This window comes from Oncorhynchus keta, unplaced genomic scaffold (assembly GCF_023373465.1).
Source record: "Oncorhynchus keta strain PuntledgeMale-10-30-2019 unplaced genomic scaffold, Oket_V2 Un_contig_1340_pilon_pilon, whole genome shotgun sequence".
Taxonomy (NCBI): domain Eukaryota; kingdom Metazoa; phylum Chordata; class Actinopteri; order Salmoniformes; family Salmonidae; genus Oncorhynchus; species Oncorhynchus keta.
The window spans coordinates 27279-33278 of NW_026278208.1; the positions used below are offsets into that span (position 1 = coordinate 27279).

Sequence of the window (6000 nt, forward strand, 5' to 3'; positions counted from 1 at the left end):
GCCTTAATTTTGGTGGACCACAGGAAGAGTAGGGAACACATATATAACCATAGAAAATGGTTGCAGGTCAGAGGGCCATATAACAAGTGCAGATCGGAGGGCCATCAAGCGAAACAGACCAATGAAGCACGGGTAAACGGCGGGAGTATCTGTGACTCTCCGCTTCTCCCTTCCCTTGGCACAAGGTTCTGGCACAAGCTCGGATGACCAGCTCCAACTCCCCTTTCCCTGTTTGGCGCGGCCACATGGCGCACCCCTTTTCCTGTTAGGCACGGCTGCATGGCACACCCCAATATCAAGGTGCATATGGGCCTATTTATATAATGAATATGAATTCAAGGGCAGAAATGATTAACTATTAAAGCATTAGACCTCTCACTAAAGGCGTCATGTCATACAAAAGCTATACTTAAATCCGAACTGGTTTGAGATTAAAAGAGTACATGGCCATAAAAGCTAGATAATGACCAGCACGGTCAGATAATATAAACAGTGTTTATAGAGGGTGCAACCGGTCAGCACTTTAGGAGTAAATGCCAGTTGGCTTTTCATAGCCGAGCATTCAGAGGTCAAGACAGCAAGTGCATGTGCGTGTGCGAGAAAGAGGATCGAAACATACACACTAACATGTGGAATATAGCAATAAGAATGTCAGTTTAATATGCAGTGCAGATCACCTTCTATTACCCTTCTCAGAGTTTTAAGAATTGTGTGTGTTCAATTATTGGTGACATTGTGGCACTTATAGACCATATTGAAGATGGAAGCAATAGAATTTGAAGCAATATCCTACCCGGGTGTGGTCAACCATTTCAGCACCGTTTCACGCTGCTCTGAGACAAGCATGGGGACTGGTCTTAATAAATCAATGAGCTTTTTATTTTCACCAAATCTCTGTTTGGGTATTTGGGTATCTGTTTTGGTAATTAGGGTGTAGAAATGTTGGGATTATTTTGCTTTTAGTACTGTAGCCTATGGTCACATTGTACAGCTCCATATTTTCCCTGAGGGTTTTGTTTTTTGTTTTTCTTGGAATAGTAACAACATAATATTAATACAATGAATCAATCCCATGTACTTTGTTCTTCCAAAATAGGTTTTAAATGCTCTAGTACAGCCAATATTAAAGACTGTCAAATGCTTCACAAAGATGCCCTCTGGTGGTCAAACTAGCACTAACTAGCATTAAATAACGTGCCATAGAATTCTGTGGCAGCCCGCAAGGTGTGCTGCAGTATGACACAACGTGTACAGGAAGAACCACTGTAGGATCAGCCTCCCCTCCCCCAGTCACAGCCTTAAAGGGTAGGAAGCAGTTTTGAGTTTTTACTCACCAAAGGAACAACACAGTGAGGTCAAAGACCTAGTGACTTAGTTGTAGTCACAATCTGGTTACCTACAACTACAAACATAGTTATATTTTGTTTTTTAAACATATTTGTTAACCTATTTCTAGATATCTTATAAACTACCTACAATGCAATATTTCTCTACATCATATGGATAATCTACTCTGCGTTAGCTAGCTCAGGTTAGTTAGCCACTAGCCATGCAGATCGAGTGTTCGCAATGGTGAGCTACAATCCACTAATCACGAGGAGGTGTGATGAAAACAACCAATCATATTCCTCACACAAGGGGTCCGCATGATCTCTGTGAAGTAGGCTAGAATTTTTCAACCTTGGCTTAGTACTAGCAAGCTACAGTAGCTGACTGACTGCGCTGTTGTGATCCTCTCCATTTGCCTGGAGCCTTCCTCCAATCGCTGTCTTATTGTTGACTCTTCCCCTCTTCTCCTTTGACCAATGCCGCCTCTGGATTATTGCCTCCGGAATGTATCTACTTTGGATTTAACCTACTATATCGGTATTGGTTTAGCTGACTCTCAAACATTATAGAGTATAGAGCCGAAAGAAGAAAAAACATTTTCACTGTCCCAATAATTATGGAGGGCACTGTAACTAACTTTAGCTGGCTGGTTTTCTGGCTAAGATAACTGCATATTTGATGGTTAGATGGTGTTATATATTTAATGTAATAATAATAATCATTATAATTTATTACATTTCTTTTCAAAGAATCTCAAAGCATTTCAAAATCAAAATATAAACAAGCAATGTACAGTGGGACAAAAAACTATTTAGTCAGCCACCAATTGTGCAAGTTCTCCCACTTAAAAAGATGAGAGAGGCCTGTAATTTTCATCATAGGTACACTTCAACTATGACAGACAAAATGAGAGAAAAAAATCCAGAAAATCACATTGTAGGATTTTTCATGAATTTATTTGCAAATTATGGTGGAAAATAAGTATTTGGTCACCTACAAACAAGCAAGATTTCTGGCTCTCACAGACCTGTAACATATTCTTTAAGAGGCTCCTCTGTCCTCCACCCATTACCTGTATTAATGGCACCTGTTTGAACTTGTTATCAGTATAAAAGACACCTGTCCACAACCTCAAACAGTCACACTCCAAACTCCACTATGGCCAAGACCAAAGAGCTGTCAAGGACACCAGAAAAAAAATTATAGACCTGCAGGCTGGGAAGACTGAATCTGCAATAGGTAAGCAGCTTGGTTTGAAGAAATCAACTGTGGGAGCAATTATTAGGAAATGGAAGAGCGTGACTTATAGCCACTGGACTTCTCCAATTCCACTCTGTGTAGCACCCACTTGGGTGATGCCTAAGCAGCTCTTGGCATCAGAAAGCTCACCACTCGGGCCAGTACGATACCAGTATCGCAAAAATGAAAACAGGAGGCAGACCAAACTATTTGGTCCTTTAAAAACCTGCTGTATGTAAAATATTATGTAGGTTAGGAAATAAATAAATGTGACTCTGGATGACAACATAATGATTTTTGATTTCAATATTAGGGCTGTTTTCCCAAAAATTTGAAATCAGCTTGTTTTCTTGTCACAATACTAACGAGCATTGCAATACTGGTATCGTCCCAGCCCTTGTGCAAACGATCAGATTTAATTTGAAGTTATATATTTTAATTCATTTCTGTTGGAGTTTACATTATAGGGAATAGGCTGGCTTGCCGGGTCCTCCATATAACGTCACACCCGCAAAAACATTTTCCGGCATGACTTCGGCATTCTGATCGGTTATAATGTAATAACTCTAAAAATAGAAAAGTGAGGTGTAACTTTGCATTGGGACTTTTGACGTGTATACTAATGAAAAACCATATGTTACATGTGGTTACATTTATACTACCTACTATTAGTGGAAATGAAAAATTGCACAAGATCAGTGTCTAAGGGCAACTACACCAGATCGAACATTTAGGCAGAAAAACTAACTCTTTGAAAAAAGTTAAAACAGACATTACATTCTTGTAAGGGGGATTATGTCATAATAATAATGCACATAATTGTGACACTGAAGTGATCAATGCATACTTATAAAACCTCTAGATTAAGGACGTTTCATTTTGCACTAGCTTGTACCCAAGGAGCTCTGAGGTAAAGGGATAGTTCACTCATATGATGTAAAAGGCAGCATCATCATCACAATTTTTGCTCTGTGCTGAGAGTGCTCCATCTTAAAAAACAGGAACCTTTTGGGGGATTGTATTAACAGTGGACTAATGAACAACACACCAAAATAGTAAAGTGATCCTTTAAAAGCTATTATTCCAACCGCAACCGTGGACTCGAGTCTCCTCCTTTACCTCTACAAAGTCACCTTGTATCTGAAAATACCTTTCTTCTTAGGGCTAGTAAGATGTTTCATTCCAGGTCCCATATTCCACATTTAAGTGTAATTTCGATGATCAGGCAACATACACTGGGTGTATAAAACATTAGGAACGCCTGCTCTTTCCGTGACATAGACTGACCAGGTGAATCCAGGTGACAGCTATGGTCCCTAATTGATGTCACCTGTTAAGACCACTTCAATAAGTGTGGATGAGGTGGAGGAGATGGATTTAAAGAAGGATTTGCAAGCCTCAAGAAAATTGAGACATGGGATTGTGTATGTGTGCCATTCAGAGGGTGAATGGGCAAGACAAAAGATTTAAGTGTCTTTGAACAGGGTATGGTAGTAGGTGCCAGGCGCACCAGTTTGAGTGTGTCAAGAACTGCCACACTGCTGGGTGTCAATAGTTTCCCATGTGTATCAAGAATGGTCCATCACCCAAAGGACATCCAGCCAACTTGACACAGCTGTTGGAAGCATTGGAGTCAAAATGGGTCAGCATCCCTGTGGAACACTTTCGACACCTTGTAGAGCCCATGGCCCAATGGATTGAAGCTGTTCTAAGGGAAAAAGAAGGTGCAACTCAATATTAGGAAGGTGTTTGTTCCTAATGTGTTGTATATTGAATGTAGATGAATCTGTTCTTTTTCTTCGAAAGAGTACAAAATAGAGTGAAAACAAAAGAGAGGAGCGATTGCGTGTGCGTGTGTATATGTATATGTATGTGTGTTTGTGCTTGGATTTGGCAGGTGCACACCGGTAGCTAGTACTAACACATTGAATTTTCTACTGCACGAGGACCATCCACCCCTACAGAATATTGGCTAAAAAGTTCCAGCTCCTAAATATAAACAGTACCAGCACCCAAAAATGAGTGCCTGCACCAATTTGTGAAGTGCAGTGATACGTGAAGTAAAAGAAGTCGACTTCAAAGCACTGCAAAGTGTGTGTGTGTGTGCGTGTGCGTGTGCGTGTGCGTGTGTGTGTGTGTGTGTGTGTGTGTGTGTGTGTGTGTTTCTTCACGTGTTAAAACATGTTACAGAACTCACAGTGGAGGAGTGATGCCAAACTTGCCCTCTCCGTCTACCAGGCCGTACTCGATGACAGAGAAGAGGCCCGAATCTGCGTCTGTGGCACTGACTGTCACTATGACCGTGCCCAAGTCAACATCCTCAAACACTGGCTTCTGCAAAGGACAGCATGACACAACAACATCAGCATACACACAGACAAGCACAAACTCAGACCATCACAATAGAAATTATATCAAGTGAGTACTACTAAAGGTGTCCGCATGCATCCCAACCAAAATAGTTTGTGCATATATAATGACATTTTTGTTCGATTTGGTCGTCCGCAAGTGTTTTTCGGCTATTCGTGCACACACATTTTTTCTTGAGGCAAGCCGAAGTCGGTAGCCAACGTCTATGCCCCTTTGTTGGTGATTGGTCAACAGTAGGGGTTCTTCAATTAAATGTCATTCAACAAGAAACAAATTGTTTTCATGCAACATTTTTTACTTGACAAATACTGCACCAAACATCTTAGATGTAAAATTGCGCGACTAAGATCTTCTTGGGAAAAACATCAACATTTATGACAGATTTCGTGAGTTATCTTTTTTTCCCAAGTGAATGTCTTTTAATTAAGGTAGTATGTGAAAACACACGTTCAGTTCGCCTAGCCGAGTTCGGCTAGGTGCCAGCTGAACCGAAGTATGCTGACGCCTTAAGGGTGATGCCCTTTGCAATGCATGTTATGAACTAGTATTTTTGGTACCTGGTAAGAGGGTTGTGTAAAGATGGGCTTGTTATCATTGATGTCTACTATACGTAGGTAGACAGGAAGCTCAGCCACTCTGGGTGGACTGCCGTGGTCCTGAGCTCTCACTGTGAAGTTCAGCCACTGCACCTGCTCAAAGTCCACTGTCCGGTTGGCTACGATCTTACCTGCACAACAACACAATGATTACCAGCACACTTCTCATCATACATATACTAATTATAGGGGAGAACGGGTTGGTTGCCTCACAGGTTGGTTGTCACAGTGGTTATTACTCAAAATCCAGAAGGGGCTGTGTAATAATTTAATTTCAAGATAAAAATGTGTGTCCTCTATAGGAGAGTTCATCCATGTGTTCAATTCAGGACAGGATCTAAAAATATTGAGGTGAGAGGAATATTTGCAGTTTTCAAGGGTGAAAGTAAATATTCATATGCTTGTTATTTCTTTAATAAATACCTATATGATGGGAGTATCCATAAACAATTACTTTATTGAAAAG

At 40.6% G+C, this 6000-nt stretch overlaps 1 pseudogene; it reads right to left on the bottom strand.

Annotated features, from left to right (window-relative positions):
* LOC127918150 (cadherin-23-like) overlaps window positions 1-5665 on the bottom strand; it is a 30649-nt pseudogene extending 24984 nt beyond the window's left edge.
* Window positions 5666-6000: the final 335 nt, after the last annotated feature.